The sequence below is a fragment of the Adiantum capillus-veneris genome, chromosome 30 (genome assembly GCF_014529385.1).
Source record: "Adiantum capillus-veneris isolate H3 chromosome 30, ASM1452938v2, whole genome shotgun sequence".
In the NCBI taxonomy this organism is placed as follows: domain Eukaryota; kingdom Viridiplantae; phylum Streptophyta; class Polypodiopsida; order Polypodiales; family Pteridaceae; genus Adiantum; species Adiantum capillus-veneris.
The window spans coordinates 94,195,345-94,215,375 of record NC_140960.1 but is presented as its reverse complement, the minus strand read 5'-3'; positions in this window follow the sequence as shown (position 1 = coordinate 94,215,375).

Here is a 20,031-nt window from a genome sequence, read left to right as displayed (position 1 = left end):
GTATTTATTTAAATATTTCTACCTATGGTGTGTTATTTATGCTATGTACATTGACTCACCATTAACATATTTTTTCTTACCATTTTGCATACTCTTTATTCCATATAAAAATAATTCCATGCAAGCTTCTCTTATTTTTTGTGTAACTCCATCCCAACAAAAATCCAAAAAAACTAGTTTTATTTATGTGTATATTTTTTCACTATTGTGATTTTTCCTTCCTACATCTATTTTCTTTTACTCTCATTAATTAGAACACCAAGAATATTCATCTTTTTATAGTAGACTTATCATGAGAGAGATTTATTTTGACCCCTTTATATTTTTTCCACCTATATTATTTATATTTGACATATACATATTTTTTTAGACCCCTCAATATTTGATTTTCTTAGTTGTACTATTCACTTATATCATGATCTCAACAATATCTTCAATTATAGACCTAACAAATAAGTTCAAGGGTATGTGGCATGCATGCATGCACCATGGGGAGCTCACTCTTGGAGGTATTCAAAAGAATCATCCAAAGAAGGACCTCACAAGGACCTTGTGCAGTGGAAAAAAAAGTCGGTTTTGCTGAATTTTTAAAGATCACATGCTCCCCAAATTTGAAAAGGTGATACAAACAAAAGTTGTAGCTCGTGAGCTGAACTTTCACCTCAACTTTTTTCATATTTTTTCGAGCTGCGAGCAGTGAGCTATGATTTTATTGGTGGACCCCAGTTTGCCCATGCTATGCAGCCACACTCCCTCTTCCACTTTATCATTTTGCTCTTTCACACACACTCCCTCTCCTTCCCACTCCCAAACCTGCAACTCCCATGTCCTAATTCACCCTCTTCACCATTGCCACATCTCTCACACCTCCATAGCCTTCATCCTCCATTTCTACACCCTATGTGTCCCCCTTTCTCTCTACATATATGTCCATATTACCATACTCTCTTCAACTTTGTAAAGAACTTCAAAAAATCAGCAAAAATCCAAAGATAACCTCTACAAATGAAGGCTTTTATCATGAATTTTCCAAGGTTTGAAATAACATAGCTTCATCGACACGCGCTGCTTCGCCATGCTGACTGCTTCTTCTTCCGGTGTTGTAAAGAGGTGAATGTCAACTTCTCCAAAGCTTCAACCTCTCTTTACAAGCTCATCCCTTCTCTAACTTTTCTCATCATATATCTCACCATTTGGTGAATGATTTTGTAAATATTTTTTAGTGATAATTACTAACTACTAACCACTAACCTTATTGTAAAATGCACCCTCTACTAGAGTAGGCACTCCCAAACTATTCACTCAATCCTCTCTCCTATTATCCTCAATAATTCTCTTCCCATGAGCCCACATCCATGTGACTCAAAGTACAAGAGAGACCCACCCTCATTAAAAAAAAAAAAAATGCATAATCTTTTATTCCTTCAAATAAACTTGATTAGGCCTAATCCTAATCAGCGCTTCTAAAACCTATAAATAGAGCCCTTCTCTCCCTTGTAAATCATCACATGATCACACTACACCACAACATTCTCAACACATAACACACCACTCTTCAAGCCTAGTTGTGTAGAGTGTGTGCATCGTGAGTGCTCTATTCCATCATTACACATAGGTGCATGGAGAAGCTTGAAGTTAGTTATGCCATCTAGAGGAGTGGAGTGTATGCCATACTCTTCACCACACTTGTAGCCTACTCTTGTGCATAAATAATATTTATAGTTTTGGGTGCAATTGTATGCTGCAACTACGACTCTTCTCTCCAAATTGACTTGATAAGTTGGCTCATCAGGTGGTTGAAGGTATATTGTCCTTGAAGTTTGTTGTGCCATTTCATTCTTGGTGGTTTGAGGGCTTGTTGAATTGTTTGCCTAAAAGGTGAATTGTAAGAGGGTGCTCGGTGAGAGGGCTCCCGTGACCCTAAGACAATTTGTGTATTGGCAACAAGGTCCAGTTTTGTGTTGTCTCTCTATTTCTCATCAAGCTTTGTGTGCATCTAGTCTTTAAGGCTAAGACTGAGTTGCTCAAGTTGATTTGTGCTCTTTACCTCTCTCTGGCGTGGTGAATGTTTGTGTCTGGTGTGTGTGGCTATCTTGCATTCCCCTCTCTTTGTGCGTTTGAGTACAAGGAGATATCACGTGCTTCCTAGTTCGCATCTACAACTAGGTGGTGCCCCTTTTCTTGTTTGGTTTCTGGATGTGGGTTGTTGTTGTCTCTGATTGTGCTTGCCCCAGCCGCAATTGAGCAGCACGAGAGCCTCGAAGGGTGTTTATAGGCCACTCTTCTTGTGTCGCGCCCCAGACCGCCTCAATAGCCATGATGACACTTCATAGGCCTCCCACCTGATGCTCTCAATTTGTGGTTAGAACGAGCAACACAAGATGGGGAGCTTACCTCCTAAATATTGACGATACTACAGCCTGGCAGTAGCACTTGAATGAAGGCGGCTAGTGCCTCTTTAGTCTCCTCCTCCCTTTTCCTCCAGTTAGAGAACTCCTTCAGCCATTCGTCCATCACTGATGGAGTGCGTTGCTTCCAGCATTGTAAACTGAACACTTCTTGAAAAGCCCTCCTCAGTGGGGGCACCAAATGACGGGAGAAAAGCGATACCTGAACCCCAACGGCCTCGAGTTGGTCACGGTAAAGCGAACAGGGGGGGCACCACCTAGCTTTGAGCGGCTAGGACGCAGACCATGGTGATGTGAACACCGCAAACTTACACACACACACACAAACACATACACACACACACAGAGAGCGAGAGAGAGAGAGAGAGAGACAGACAGACAGACGGACAGAGAGAGCATTGACAAATGATGAAAACCCTCGGGGGTGTGAGGGAGAATTATTTCTTGCAGTATTTACAAATGACCTTCCTTTCGGCGAGGTGACACACCGTGGTGATAGAGAGATAGGGAGAAGAGATGGTGAATCTACTTGGTGCGTTCTCTAGAGACAACTCGATGATGTGAAACTTGCTACCAAGGATGGGTATGTGTGTGTGCATCGACCATTGGAGTCGAGAGGTGGACGTAGCTCCCTTCACATGGTGCAATTCCCAAAACAAACCATCACACAAGTCCCCTCCCCGTGATGCCAATTGTGTCAATTCCTCTCACTAAAACTTTACCAAGTACTGACCTCTCATCAATTGCCCCTCCCCCGATAGTGACCTCTCAGTGCCCTTTTATAGGTGTTGGCTTCTTGGATTAGGGTAATCCCGGGTTGATTACGGTAAGCTAATCGGGGATACAAAGCAAGGTGGTGGGCCCGCTGTGGTTGACCCTTGCTTTGTCTTGGGAATTATTTAAAATGAAAACCTCTAGATGGGCCTTTGTGACCATCACCTAGAGAGAGGGGGAATTTACAAATTGGGAATTTTACAAGGCTTGGATGAAAACTGAAAAATGATGATGATAACCTATGGTTTCTTGAAAATGGTGTCGTGGTTGTGTGATGTCAGTGAATGGCAGCTTGTTGGTGCGTCGATGTAGTGCGTACGTCTTTTCGGGGTCGGCTGGGGCATGCCTTCTGCGCCTTCGTTATTTTTGTTGTCGGTGACGCGTGATTCAGGTCGTCCTCCTTTATTGATGTTGTCGTAGTCGTAGAATTCTTCGTTTTATTATTATTTTTTCTGTGTGTGTGCGTTATGCGAGTGTGTGTATGTATAGGTGTGTGAGTATATGTGTGTACCTATGTGTAATTATATGTATATGTGTGTGTGGGTATCTGTGCGTGGGAACGGGGGAGTGTGGTTATTGTGTGTGTGTGTGTGTGTGTGTGTGTGTGTGTATATATATATATATATATATATATATCTTTTTTTGTTTTGTTTTTTTGGCGATGCTGTGGGCGACGTAGAGGCAGAGGGCGGGGTGAGGTGAATGGGGTGAGAGAGGGGGTGTGTGCACTCGGGTGTGTGTGTGTATGAGTGTGCTCGTTATGGGCTATGGAGGGGAGAGCGTGACAGAGAGCGGGGGGGGGCTGCCTGCGGCATGCGCGCACAGAGCGCGAGGGAGAGAGGGGGTGAGTGTTGGACAGGGGGGGTAAGGGTATGAGAGGATTTGGGGGGGGGGGGGTTGGATGGTGTTCGCAGTGCCCGCGGCCGGGGATAGAGAGTGTGCGATAGAGCGGAGCCGTTGGGAACGCGGGGGGGGGGGGGGGGGGGGGGGGGGGGGGGGGGGGAGAGAGAGAGAGAGAGAGAGAGAGAGAGAGAGAGAGAGAGAGAGAGAGAGAGAGAGAGAGAGAGAGAGAGAGAGAGAGAGAGAGAGAGTCCCCCTAAGGTGGGTTCCCACATGGGAGTAAGAGAGAGGGAGAGCAAGGGGTGCGGTGGTGAGGGGATAAGGGACGGAGGTTAGAGAATATATATATATATATATAGAGAGAGAGAGAGAGAGAGAGGATAGAGGGAGGGATTGGATGGCTTCCCCTAAGGCTTGTGGGGCCGCTCCTAAAAGAGAGAGAGAGAGAGAGAAACTTAGAGCTAGGTGAAGGTAGGGGAGGGGTGGAATATGAGGTGGTCCGCCGTGGTTTAGAAAGAAACAAGGGGGGGGAATATAAGGCCAGTGGAATGTGGACGGGGGGGGGGGAATTGGGGATAAGCGGCCCGTCGGGGCTGGGGTGTGGACGAGCAGAGAGAGAGAGAGAGAGAGAGAGAGAGAGAGAGAGAGAGAGAGAGAGAGAGAGAGAGAGAGAGAGAGAGAGAGAGAGAGAGAGAGAGAGAGAGAGAGAGAGAGAGAGAGAGAATATTTGAAAGAGGGAGAGGGAGAATATACAATATCTGTGGCGGCCCGTCAGAGGGTGTGATAGAGGCTGCACCCACCGGGCCGGGTGATGGAGCGGCAGAGTAGGAGAGAGAGAGAGAGAGAATATTGGCGGAGCCGAGCAGTAGGAGAGAGGGGTTCATCTTCTGGCGACAATGGAGGGTGTGTGGCCAAGCTGGCGGCGTTCCGCTAGTGGTTAACCTTAGAGGGGGGGGTATGGTGAATGGTAAAGAGCTTTTTTTTGTTTTTTTTTTCTCTTTTGGTAACAAGCCTTCCCTTCCTTAGGGTGTGGTTCTCACGGTCACGGTTTCGAAAACTGACCATCAACACCAATACAACATTCTGTATCTAATGGATAATACTGTCAGTTAGATCAAAAAATTGATCTTTGACCATTACAAATTGATCTCTTAGTGTTGTATCTCTGTGTGTCCACCCTTTGGGATGAGTTCCACTACATCTACATGGAGAAGGATCCAGTTGTTACCTGCATCCATACAAAAACATTCCATTAGAACTGGCTATGTTTGTGCTATCGCAGGTGTCGACACTGGATCCAATTGTCATCCATGTCACACTTGTAGACCTAGTTTATAGCCTGCCCTTAGGATTGATCATTAAGTTGGGCTTTTAAGTAAGATAACCTTTGATTGTCGAATCATGTGTGTCCCAATATTCATTGAGTTTCCCCAAAGATATGACGCTAATGACTACTACCATATATGATGCAGATACCTATGTATTTTTTGGTATTTTTGGTTCAAAGATCATTGTAGACCTCCTGACGAAAATCGGATAGCATCTCCCTAATTCAATTAGTATTTCAAATACTCAGTTTATGCCATCTCTCAACAAGACTCTCACAGAAGGTTTACGGCTTCATTAATGGAAAAAAACCCTGTATGTCATGTGTCAAAACCTAGCAATACATCACATGTCACCAGCACATATAACCATCTTTATAAAAATCTGGTAGCGTCTTGTTTGTATCTCAAAAAGGATTCCAAAAAACATATACTCAATTCTTTATATGTATATATGCTATGCAATGAGAACTGATTCCAAAACAAACCAACCTGTAATAGCATAGACACACTGTAAGACTATGAATAAAATGACTTTGATCGAGGAATCATAGTTCTCTAAGTTTACCCACCCATATAAGTAAGCAAGTTCCCACCTCCCATAATGATGTTTGTCTTCCAAATTTAGAATAAATAGAGTCTTTAGAGAAGTATGCAAGATAGCATCCCCAAAAACCATTGGGGACGAATTTTCAAAGGTTTCTCAATAGGGACCCTTCTCATGAGGATTACCCCTTTTTTTTAGCTATATGATAATTTGTGTTTGACCAAATTTTGGCAAATTCTTGTTTGTATTTTGGGGAAATTTTCAAAAGAAATAGTATATTCCATCTCACAAAGAGACCCTCCATAGTAGGTTTTGTTGGGGTATAAAGCCCAATGTGGTCGCCCAGGTAAGTGGGCGGGCCGCCAGGTATGTACACATATTCTTTTGTAAAAACCTAATAAGAACTCACTATGCTCTACACATTACAGTAGAGCGAGTTCACCATATCGTCGTGCTCTTCTTCTCGCACTCTCTCTCGCGTCGCACTTCCGCTCGTACTCCTTCAACTGGTATCAGAGCTCAGATCGAGGCTTGGGGCAGCACTGCAGGAGGCTAGAGTCACCAGCTCATATTGGAGTGAAATTCGACAGGCGAAGACACGGCCCCAAATCCTGTGGGCGAGCCCGAAGGACTCGGTGTTCTCAGAACTTCATTCTGAGGTCATCTCGGCCACCGTTCGGCTTCGACAAAGGTCTCTGCAGGCCATTTTCGACTACGTGGTCTCGGCGGGTGCAGATCCGACTCTGCAAATTTGGGGTTTTCGGCCTACGACTGCAGGTGCTGAGGATATCGACACTCCCAGAGTGTTGATTTGTGGTTGTCTACACATCGAAGGACGGCTCACAGTTCTTGGAGGCGTGTCACATACGACACAGGCGTATCTACACACAGACTGTAGGCGACATCCACTAGTTCATCAGGTAGCTTGTGTTTGTTGCTTGATATTCCAGATTTCATCCTGACATTGCAGGTACTTCCACATGGGATGTATTGTCAGAGATGATGTATGTCTGTTGAGGGTTTGCTGGATCTGAGTCACGCAGCAAACAACCACCGCAGCGGTTACAGCATACAGTGGGAAATTTGTGGATGTATGACTTTGTGGGAAGTCTATGTACTGTCAGATTTACTGCAGCCTTTGTTGAGGGTCGAGTGAGGTTTTATTGAGCTGGGGGATTCTCGAATGATGAGATCCTTTCGGTGATACAGGTCTTGGAGCGATCCCTCGAGCACCCTTAGATAGGCAGCTAGGATGTATTGATTCTGAGTTAGACAGTTGGGATTGCATCTTTGCTTTACTGCCGTTGAGGCATTGTCGCAGTCTATGCTTATAGGACAGTGACAAGACAGTGAGAGACAATACAGGTGCAGGACAGGTTTACCCGCAGCTTACAGTGTCAGAGAGACAGTGTTTTTTGAGCTGTTTTTGGTCTGTTTTTTAGTACACCAGAGCCATTTTACAAAGGAGACTCTGCCAAAATTTCTGCAGAATCTGAAGCTTTCTTGGTTCATTTGACAGGTTGATATTGGTTCAGAGGTCAGTTTACAAGGGAAACTCTGCCGAATTTTTCCCAAGAAAGTAAACTACTGTGAAGCGTAGCTATGGCTGGATCACAGGACACTGCTCTTTACAATATCAAGAAGCTGGATGGAACCAATTTCCCATTGTGTAAGAAGTAGATTTGGCACGTGTTGGTACAAAAGAAGCAGATAAAACCTATAAAGCTCAAGGGGATAAAACCAGAAGATATGGACGAAGATGAATGGAGCGAAATGGATGAATTGGCACTTTCTACCATTATGCTGACTTTGGCAGAAAGCGTTTACTTCAATGTAGCAGACGAGATGTCGGCTTATCAAGCATGGTTAAAGCTGAGTGATCTTTATGAGAAGTAGAGTGCAGCTTCACAGGTATACTAGCTTAAGAAGCTTGTTGACTTGAAGATGAAAGAAGGGACACCTATGTCCAATCATCTGAATGAATTGAACACAATCTATAGTCAGTTGTCAGCTCAAGGTGTCAAGTTTGATGAACCTGTTAGAGCTATGTTCCTGTTGATCACATTGCCGGAAAGTTGGGACACTTTTCGCACAGCTTTGAGTAATTCTGCACCTCCAGATGGTTTGAACATAGCAGGTGTAGAAGGAAGTCTGCTTACTGAAGAAACCAATAGAAAGACAATGGACAAAGGCAAAGGAACAGCCTTAGTTGTCAGGGGAAGGACCTAAGAAAAGTACAAAGGTGGAAAGAGGAATCAGTCTCGTAGCAAGTCCCGCAGTGCTAAAGGCAAGAGTGACATAGAATGCTACCATTGTGGCAAGAAGGGTCACATGAAAAGAGACTGCAGAGAATGGAAAGTAGAAAAAGGCAAAGAGAAAGCTGAAGACCATGGTGAGAAGAACAAGTCCTCAGTGAAGATTCAAGAAATAAATGTGACAAACACTGTTGCAGAGGATGACAGTCTAGTGTCAGGAGACATCTACTTCTTGAAGAATACAATGGAATCAGCTCTTCTTACAGCATCTGATGGAAATGCACTGAGTGACTGGATTATAGACTCAGGGGCATCACTTCATGTGTCTCCAAACAAGGAGTGGTTTACTTCTTATGTGACCACCAAAGATCATGTTCGGCTAGGCAATGGGCAGACATGTGAGATCTTAGGTGTTGGAGATGTTCAATTGAAGTTTCAAAATGTCTCTTCTTTCACGCTGAAGAATGTGAGACATGTTTCCGCAATTACAAAGAGCTTGATCAGCACAGGTTTACTTGATGATGCTGGCTACGTCACCACTTTTGGACAGAACATGTGGAAGATATCCAAGGGTTCTATGACAGTAGCACATGGAGTAAAGTCTCGAGGACTTTACATGATTTATGTATCAAATGTCTCTAAAAATGTAATCAATGTAACCGAGCAGCCGAACGTTTCTTTGTGGCATAGCCGGTTAGGACATATGTCCAAGAAGGGAATGGAAATCTTGTCTCGTTCTGGTTATTTGCCTGGCTTTTCATTTAATGATTTTGAATTCTGTGAACATTGTCTGTATGGTAAGCAAACACAGCAGCCACATAAGCATAGAAGCAGTAGAAGAGATACACAGTTGGCACTTGTTCATAGTGATTTGTGTGGACCTATGCCTAACCTATCTCTAGGGGGAGCTTCTTACTTTATGACATTTATAGATGATTACTCGAGGAAAGTATGGGTTTACTTTCTCAAGCACAAGGATGAAGCGTTTAGTGTTTTCAAAACGTTTGTGACACTTGTGGAGAATCAGAGTGGCAAGAAGCTTAAATGCTTACGCACTGACAATGGTGGAGAGTATGTTTCACAGGTCTTTCAGGACTTTTGTGAGTCAAAAGGTATAAAACGTGAACTTACTGCTCCTTACAATCCTCCTCAAAATGGTGTTGCTGAGAGGATGAATAGGACCATAAAAGAGAAGGTCAGAAGTATGTTGTCTAATGCACAGCTTCCAAATGGGTTTTGGGCTGAAGCTGTATCAACAGCTGTTCATCTTGTAAATAGATCTCCTAGCAAGGTTTTGCAGAAGGATTCAGTGCCAGAGATGGTATGGTCAGGCAAAATGCCCTCATACAAGAATCTCAGAGTCTTTGGCTGTGAGGCATATACTCACGTTCCAAAGGAATTTAGGAACAAACTTGAGCCAAAGAGTAGAAAGTGCATCTTTCTAGGCTATGGTAATTCTGGAGAGATGGGGTACAGACTTTGGGATCCCGAATCTAGAAAGGTTGTCCGCAGCAATGATGTTCACTTTAATGAATCCAAATATCATTCTAAACCAGAGAGGGTTGAGGAGATTAGAAGAGTTGTCTTCCAAGAAGATGGACCTGCACGTCCAAGACAAAATGTCAGGGCTCAAGAGGAGCAAGGACAGGATAGAGTGGAACCACAGGTTGTGGCTGAGCTTGAGCCACATATTGTGCATAGATCTGGACGTGTCACGCGACCTCCTGATAGGTTTGTTCCATCTATGAACTATGTCATGTTGACTGATTGCAATGAACCTTCATGTTAAAAGGAAGCAGTGAAAATGAAGGACTCCGGAAATTGGCAATTGGCCATGCAGTCAGAGATGACAGCTCTGCATAAAAACAAGACATGGAAGCTAGTTAAATTACCACAGGGCGAAAAGGCTCTACCTTGTAAATGGGTTTACAGGTATAAGATCACCTCTCATGATAGTCAGCCAAAGTACAAAGCAAGGCTTGTTGCCAAGGGCTTTAAGCAAGAACAAGGCATTGACTTTGATGAAGTATTCTCTCCGGTGGTCAAGATGACTACATTGAGATGCTTTCTTGCATTGGTTTCCATATTAGATTTTGTGTTGCACCAAATGGATGTCAAGACAGCGTTCTTGCATGGTGATTTAGATGTGGAAATTTACATGCAGCAGCCAGAAGGGTTTGTTAAAAAAGGCAAGGAAGATTGGGTATGCCAGTTGTTAAAGAGTCTTTATGGCTTTAAAAAATCACCGAGGGCATGGTACCATAAATTCCACAAGTTTATGCTTTCTCAAGGCTACAAACGTAGTGAGTTTGATCACTGTCTATATACAAAGAAGGCTAAGGATGGTAGTTGGCTGATCCTTATTTTGTATGTGGATGACATGTTGATTGCTGGCAAGCACTTGGAAGAAATTTCAGCTTTGAAGTCAAAGATGGCAAAATAGTTTGACATGAAAGACATGGGTGAGGCAAGTCATATACTTGGTATGCGCATTGAGAGAGACAGATCAAAGAAGTTGATTTGGTTATCTCAAACAGAGTATATTGACAAGGTTTTGCAACGTTTCAATATGGAGAAGGGAAAGGCATTGAGTGTTCCATTGCCACCATATGTGAAACTTAGCAAACAAGATTGTCCTGTGTCTGAGGAAGAACAGGCTGAAATGGATAAGATTCCATATGCGTCTGCAGTGGGTATTTTGATGTATGCAATGATTGCTACTCGCCCAGACATTGCATTTGCAGTGGGAGTAGTAAGTCGATACATGTCAAACCCAGGCAAGAAACATTGGGAGGCAGTGAAAGGAATATTGAGATACCTGAAAGCTACAAAGAGTATGCGTATATGCTATGGGAGTCAGGAGCTAAGTGTAAAGGGTTTTACAGACTCAGATTATGCAGGTGACTTAGACAACCGAAGGTCTACGTCAGGGTATGTCTTTACATTGGCTGGTGGAGCAGTATCATGGCGTTCTAGATTACAAGATTGTGTTACTCAGTCTACTACAGAGGCTGAATATATTGCAGCATCAGAGGCATGCAAAGAATCAATTTGGCTTAATCGACTAGTAACATATTTGGGAATCAAAGAAGAGATGCCTGTGTTATATTGTGATAGTCAAAGTGCTATACAATTGACTCGCAATCCAGTTTATCACTCAAAGACAAAGCATGTGGATGTGAAGTATCATTTCATCAGGGAAATGCTCGAGGATAAGCAACTTCAGCTTGTCAAAGTTCACACCACAAAAAATCCTGCTGATCTACTTACAAAAGGACTTCCCTCAGAGAGCTTTGCGCATTTTCGCAAGCAGTTAGGTGTAGGGTAGTACATCACTTCTCTACATCTCTTGTATATTAGCTTGTATAGTAGCTTCTCTCACACTTAAAGTACCACATTGGACTTTAAGTGGGAGGTTGTTGGGGTATAAAGCCCAATGTGGTCGCCCAGGTAAGTGGGCGGGCCGCCAGGTATGTACACATATTCTTTTGTAAAAACCTAATAAGAACTCACTATGCTCTACACATTACAGTAGAGCGAGTTCACCATATCGTCGTGCTCTTCTTCTCTCACTCTCTCTCGCATCGCACTTCCGCTCGTACTCCTTCAGGTTTGAGGCTACAATAACACAACCATCAATTATCCCGTGTATCAACATGCATCGTACTTCAAGAAGACTCTTCCCAAGTATCATCCATCAAGTCTAGATCGAAAGGTAAACTTGTAAAGTTCTCCACCTACATTATCCTTCATATTCATCATTTTATGTTAGATAACTTTATCACAGCCAGGTCAACTTCCAACAATAGAACAATAAGTGTGTTACATATTAACGGTCTCAATTATCCTTGACTTTGTTCATCTATGTCATGCCATTTTAGGGCGATATGTATTTTAAACCATGCTTGCAAGCAAAGCTCTATTTTTATAGACAAACCATTAGGACATATGTACCATCATGAATCTGCCATCCCACAACCAATATTACAATCTCTGAATCCAAATACTGCACTCAGCAATCACAAAATGCTCTTTATGCCAAAAAATTAAAGATTTCATACACATAAATACTTGTTTTTAATTTGTTAGGTCAAGCCTGTTGTTTGAGAAAATAGTTCAAAGAAAAACCGAACAAATTACTGATATGATCATGTTCAGATTCTTCTAAGTATGTCACAGTTATCTTCTAAGTAGGTGCATGAGCACCTACCTGCTTGTAGGTCTAGTATCCAGCCCATTCTCGATGTATAGATTGCTATAGCTTTTGACTCGAAGGTACTCCCTATGTGTGTGTGATGATTTCACCAATGTTGGAACGGCATCACCCTTGCGTACACCATGTATGTGTGTCTTTGTTTGCTAAAGTGTCCTACAATACATGTAAATAGGCCAACCACAGTGGTGACTTTGAAGGGTTGTCGATAATGAATACGCTACAAGGGAAACATCGGCAAGACTATGTGTGTGTATGCTTGTGGGTGTGTGTGTGTGTGTGTGTGTGTGTGTGTGTGTGTGTGTGTGTGTGTGTGTGACATGCATGAAACAAGCTTGAGCGTGGAGAAAATACATCAACAGAAGGATATTATGAGATCTCTGAGCATGTAGAGAACGCACAAGGTGGAATAATTATGAGATCCCTAAGCATGTGATGAAACAATCTTGAGCGTGTAGAAACCACACCAACAGAAAGAGATTATGAGATCTTGAGCATGCAGAGAACGCAGGACGCAGAGAGGAGATTGAGAAAATCACAACTTGCGACATGTAGGGAGAGCTCCTGAGTTCTTATGTTGAGAGCCTATATAGAGGGATAACGCAAAGGGCGAGCAAATGAGAGGGGAACATATGTGCCCCAAGATAACGTCAATTTGAGACAGCCTCTAAATATAGGGGCCTCTAAGTATAGGTATGTCACTTCGTCTCCAAAATAGAAAGAGTAGGTTGTATTAGAGAGAGTAACATACTCACATGGAGTTCATTAAAGACCACCAATGAGCATAACATGGTTAGAGGATTAAGTGGATGGAGACAAAAAACAAATTTGTATGATCCAAGGTACTGATCACGTCAGTGAGATAACGTGCCCAATTTGATAAAGGTCCGTATGTACCGAATGAAGTACTGCTCAATAAAGTGGTAAGTGCCAAAGAGAACAAGAAAACGGGAGCTCTTGCAGATTACACTGTAGTGCAAGTATTCCCCTCGTAAATCTAGTTATAGGTTAGTAGATCATCATATATTACCAAGTGGACCTTGGGAGTATCCTAGTATGCACCCGATCATCCAAGAAGCTCATATGGAAAATCCAGGTGGGTTAGTATGGATTGTATCTCACGAACGAGTAGATAAAAAGCTAGCTCCGAGGCATGAGCACAGAAAAAGGTACAAAGAGATAGACAAAAGGAATCTCCTTAAGCTTGAGATAAGGCCAAATAATAAAAAAGGTATATTGCCAAGCAATTGAGAAAATCCTCAGCCCATAAGATATTTTTATGCAGTGTGGGGCAAATTTTGAAGGATTTTCATGTTTAAATGTGTGTGTGTGTGTGTGTGTGTGTGTGTGTGTGTGTGTGTGTGTGTGTGTGTGTGTGTGTGTGTGTGTGTGTGTGTGTGTTTGAACCATATAGTGAGAATGAGATTACCAAAGAGGGAAGAAGTCAGCCAAGGGTTAGTCAAAGAATTGTCAACTAGATAAGTAAGTGTGTGTGTGTGTGTGTGTGTGTGTGTGTGTGTGTGTGTGTGTGTGTGTTTGTGTTTGAAATGAAAAACCTAACAATAGTTTGATTACACAAACTATCGAACCATACAATGGAGTAGACTAGGCTTGACATATGGACAAGGATATTGAAATTATACTAAAAGATAAGCTACATGTATATACCACCATGTCAATTGTATATGTTAATAGATTACATTAGCTAGAAATACTGTTGAATGAAAAAATGTTTGATGTCGATCTTCCTTAATTTCTCCAAGTATTGCTATTGTTGTGATCCATTTTTAAGATATCCAGTCCCTAGAGACAAACCTCCACTAATCCTACGAGGAGAAGAATCCAATTGTTACCTGCATCCATACAAAAGCATTCAGTGAGAGTTTTCTATGCTTGTGCATATTATAGGTGTCAAAACTGGTCCAGTTGCTATCCACGTCACACCTATAGAATTAGACCTACGGACTATCATTTATTATCACCATATACCAAAGTAAACATACTTTTAATGTATCATCAGAATCAAGAAGTAGCCTTCTTTGCAAAAATTGGACAGCATCTTGTTTGTAATTCAAAGAAATTATCAAAAACAACCACAGTGCCATCTCTTTGGAGACCCTCACAGGAGGATTGAGGCTTTTAAACTAAATTGGTAACTTTAAATAATCAAGTACTTATTATTTTTTAGCGTATTCAATGCCAATCATCCTATAAAAATCCGAGAAAAATGTCTAAACCTGTGGAGTAACTACTATCCCTTACCTTGGATAGCATCTTATCCTTTAAAATTATAATGTAAGAACATTCTTGAGGATTTCCTTGAAGAACAATCATCCTCTAAACTATTCATACTCAAGGGTAGAAGCCACTTGACCAAAAAATAATATATTTTTTCACAACTATCAACATGTATACCCAAAAAGAAAATGTCCCCCATGTGAAAATATTTGCCAATTATCATCTACCTATATGTCCTAGTGGACAAGAAACTAATGCTTTACTTAGAACTTCAAAATCTTGGTAGCATCTCCTCTGTATTTTGAATAAATTTAAAACAAAATCAGAAAGTTAAGCCATCTCATGTGGAGAGACCCTCGCAGGAGGATTAAGGTCAAAATGTAATTATTTAAAGGTCCCTAAAGCTCACTTTTCCTATTCATGCCCTTAAACTGACACAATAAACTCGAAAATGTGAATATGTCATCTCTCAGTAGTAGCAATTTGCTATTGGCTAGATATCTTACCATTAATCCACTTGTCATAAATACTCAGTAGTACATAGTACATCATGTTACTTGAGAAATGAAACCAATTTCACGTAGTTTTTGACCATATAAACCAGTATCATAACACATAAGAAGTTATTTTGCAGATAACTATACCAAAAAGATAATGTGTTGTAGTCGTTATCACTACAAGACATACTTCATATTAGCGACACTCGCAGTGCGACGCTCAAAGTAAAAATCCCCGGTGTCTCTATCAGTGTCGCTATTTTGTTTGTTACATAGCGACGCTGATAACGACACCGACAAGCGTATAAAATAAATCGAGAGCGGTTGAAAACTCAGATCTCAGATCTGAGTTTTCAGCGCTCAAGCAAAGAGGTAACCTACGCTCTCCCTCTCTCTCTCTCTCTTTCTTTCCCCCCCCCCCCAACACACACACACACACACACACACACACACATACACGAGGAGAGGAAGGAGAGCCAGGTATGCTCCTTCCCTCTCCTCTCTCTCATGTTCCCTTCCCCTCTTTCTCTCTCTCTCCCTCTCTCTCTCACATACACACACACACACACATACACGAGGAGAGGAAGGAGATCCAGGTATGCTCCTTCCCTCTCCTCTCTCTCATGTTCCCTTCCCCTCTTTCTCTCTCTCTCCCTCTCTCTCGCACATACACACACACACACACATTGTGTCTTTGAGAGAGAGAGAGAGAGAGAGAGAGAGAGAGAGAGAGAGCACATGCATAAATAAAACACACACACACACACACACACATGCATAAACAAAGAATGCATACACACACACAATGAGAGAGAGAGAGAGAGGAGAAAACAAAGAGAAAGAGAGAGAGAATAAAAAACCAAAGAGAGAGAGGGGGAGAAAACAAAAGAGAGAGGTAAGGGGAGAAAACAAAGAGAGAGAGATTAGGTTAAGTTAGATTACATTAAGATTTATGTTTATGTTGAGTTTAAAATTAGGTTAGATTTAGATTTACGTTAGATTAATATTAGGTTAGATTTAAAATTAGGAAAGTATTAAAGATTAGCTAGCTATGTTAGATTTAAGTTAGATTACATTTAGGTTTAGGATTTAAGATTAGATTAGATTTAGGTTTATGTTGAGTTTAATATTAAATGAGATTTAGATTTAAGATTAAGACAAGATTTAAAATTAACTAGATTAAATTTAGGTTTAGGTTAGATTTAAAATTAAGTTAGATTTAGGTTTATTTTGAGTTTAAGATTAGATTAGATCTAGATTTATGTTCGATTGAATAGCTTTTAGGCTTAGGTTAGATTTAAGATTAACTACATTAAGTTAAATTACATTTAGGTTTAGGTTAGATTTAAGACTAGATTAGATTTAGGTTTATTTTGAGTTTAAGATTAGATTGGATGGATCTAGATTTATGTTCGATGAAATAGCTTTTAGGTTTAGGTTAGATTTAAGATTAGCTAGATTAAGTTAGATTACATTTAGGTTTAGGTTAGATTTAAGATTAGATTAGATTTAGATTTATTTTGAGTTTAAGATTAGATTAGATAGATCTAGATTTATGTTCGATAGACTAGCTTTTTTTAAATTTAGGTTAGATTTTAGTGCATGTCAATGAAGGCGCGCTTTGCCCAAAGAGAAAACGCTAATTACATAACAATATGTATATTCCCATCAGAATCTAACACCTATTAACTCATACACTAACCATATTCAACTAGCCACGAATCACCACATGTTCAATTAGGTTACATTTAAGATTAGATTTTGGATTGAGTTTTTATATTAGAGCCTACCTTCTGTATTACGGTAAAAAAATTAGAGTTAGACGAACGGTGATCCCTCTCTTCCTCTCTACGGATGCGACCTTATGTGAGGCCACAAGATGTAGCCTCTCACAGCTCGAGGGATGATCATGCAGACCACATTCCCAACGAGGTAATATTTGAGCCTAAGATAGATGAAATGATCGAGACGATGATGGATTTAGAAAGGCTTATCTATGATGATATGAAAAGTGAAGCCTATACACCATTGTATGATGGAGCACGTGTGTCTAAATTGAAGGCGCTCCTGGTTCTTCTCAACATGCAACCAAAGTTTAGATGGAGTGACACCAGCATCACAACGCTTTTCAGGTGATCTATTACAATGTGTTTTCTTTACTAAAAAACTCTATATGTATAATGATCTGATAGATTACTTACACAAGTGTACCGCATTTTTTTCGTTGTGTAGATTGATCAAAGAGCACATACTACCAGCTGATAATATAATGCCACATTCCAGAGAGGAAGGAAGAAAGATCTTGCAAAACTTGGGGATGGATTACAATTCGATCCACGCTTGTCCTAATGACTGCATTCTTTTCAGAGGGGAATACATAGACATGGAGAAGTATCTAAAATGTGATTTCGAGAGATATTGAGTAGATCTGCACAGAACAAAAATTCCACAAAAAGTTTTGCAATATTTCCTTTGCTTCCTTGCATCAAGCATTTCTTCAAATATAAGTCCATGGCCACCCTAGCATCATGGCATGAGGACAATAAATCTTCGGATGGTGTGTTACGGATTCCTACAGATTGCATAGCCTGGAAACATACAGACGAAACATGGTCAGATTTTGGCATGGAAGCTCAAAATTTGCGCTTAGGCCTGGCTATGGATGGCATAAATCCATTCGGTCAAAGATCAACATCTTACAGTGTATGGCCCATTGTCATCGTCAACTACAACATTCCCCTGTGGTTGATTATGAAGAAGGGGCACACCTATCTAAGCTTGATTGTGTCGGGGCGGTATAAAGTGAAGAATATGGATGTGTATCTTTGTCCACTATTGGAAGAGCTACAACAATTGTGGATTGGCATAGAAGTGGTGGATATGAGCCGACACACAAGTCGACGGAATGCTTTGATCAGAGGCATTCTAATGTGGACCATGCATGACTATCCCGGACTAACAGAATGCTCAGGTGATTTACACTCAAACTCAAATGCTGTAAATCTTGGTTTTTCTCAAGCTTATCTATTATCATGTGTATACATGCAGGGATTCAAACAAGCAGATACAGAGCATGTGTCACATGTGGACCTAGACTAAATGCACGTTGAGCGCCCTTATTGAAGAAGCAAATCTATGAAGGTTATCAAGCGTATCTTCTAGATAATCATGTGTTACGTGACGGATTTTTGGGAAGAGAGCCACCGAGGATGTCTGCACAAGCATGGTTAGAGTAGAAGGAGATGTGTGATGATGGTTTGCCCCCAGGGATGAAGAGACTCTCTCTATGGTATGAGTTACCATATTGGCCTCAAATCATGATCAATCACTTGCTCGATCCAATGCACATACTCAAGAATGTGGGTAATCTACTATGAGACCATCTGACTGGCAAGAAAGATACTTTGGGAGCCTAGGTGACATTAGAAATGTGGATCATATGGAGCAATATTGGCCGCAGACAACATCCGATGGATCGATAAAACTCCCTAAAGCACCATGGATTTTCACACAATCCCAAGAACGCAAAGTAAAAGAGACCATTCGATCTGTGCGAACCCTCACTGGCGTAATACACTCGCTCTGAATGTGTTTTACTAAAGAAGGAAAGCTCTGGTTTGATGTCACACGAGTGGCATAAAATGTGTCAGGTATGTTTGAAGTGGAATATATCATAGTGGAAATTGTGTAACAAATTCGTGTGTGGACTTTAATATCATTGTTGCACGTATTTTGCAGTTTATTTTGCCAATGGACATTGAGGGATGTTTGTCTCTTGATGTCCGTAACACAATCTACAAACTTGCGAAGTTGGTGCAATGGATCTCACAAAAGGAGATCAACGTAGGCTCCATACCATTCTCCAAACTAAACGTTGTGGAGGTTGTGTGCATGTTTGAGAAACACTTTCCTACTACCATGCTAACCATTCAGGTGCATCTTCTTGTTCACATAGTTGATGAGGTGGAAATAGCTGGCACAATACATTCCAGATGGATGTTCTTTTTAGAACGTTTCATGAAAATGCTCAAGGGATATGTGCGTCAGAAGGCACGTCCGGAGGGTAGCATGGCAAAAAGTTGGCTGATATCAGAGTCCCTAGTTTACATTGGAGAGTGGCTAGATGGATTTGATAAAGCCTGGGACATTCTATGGCGAACTACAGATGATGAGCGCATATCTAAGATTGTCATGTGCAATCTCGGTGTTGAGAAGAAGATGATGGAAGATCTAGAGGCTAAAATCAACCTCTTTTGCATGCTTCACAATCCAGTGATGCAAAAGTGGATTTCACAATATGAGGATGCAAAGCAAGAGCGACAAAGGGCATGAATCTAGTGGAGACGGGGAAGACGACCACCGATGCATTATCTGGCGGGTCTGGAGAGCCTACCAACATTCATGAGCTTAAGATGGTTGCACAACCAATTGAAAAGCGGGTAACAGTGCGGTGAAGAAGTGACTAAGGAGGAGTGGGAGTACTCTCGGGGTTGCGCGACCAAGGTAAGTTTGCAATGTATGACTAGTGACTTTTTAGATGTTTGAATGGTCACTCATAATCTTTGTTGGTTGTAGTATAAGTCATACACAGCAGCATGGTGTAAAGGTCGACATTTTAGGGTGGAACGGATCAACAAAAAGCATTTTACTCAAGATTGTGGAATCGTGGCAAAATTTGAACAGTGTAGTCGACGACGGTCCTCTGATGCAGATCCTGTGGTGGCGGAACTCACTTACTTTGGCACGCTACAAGAGATTTTGAGGATCAATTGTAGAGGATTTTTTGTCGACTTGTTCGACGTGCAATGGTTCAATAATCATGGAGGGTCGCAATGCTACTGTGCATAGAGGAGAGTCTGGTTTCCTTGAGGTGGATTCAACTAAGAAATGGACTGACCTAAGAGACACTTTTGTATTACACGAGCATTGGGAAC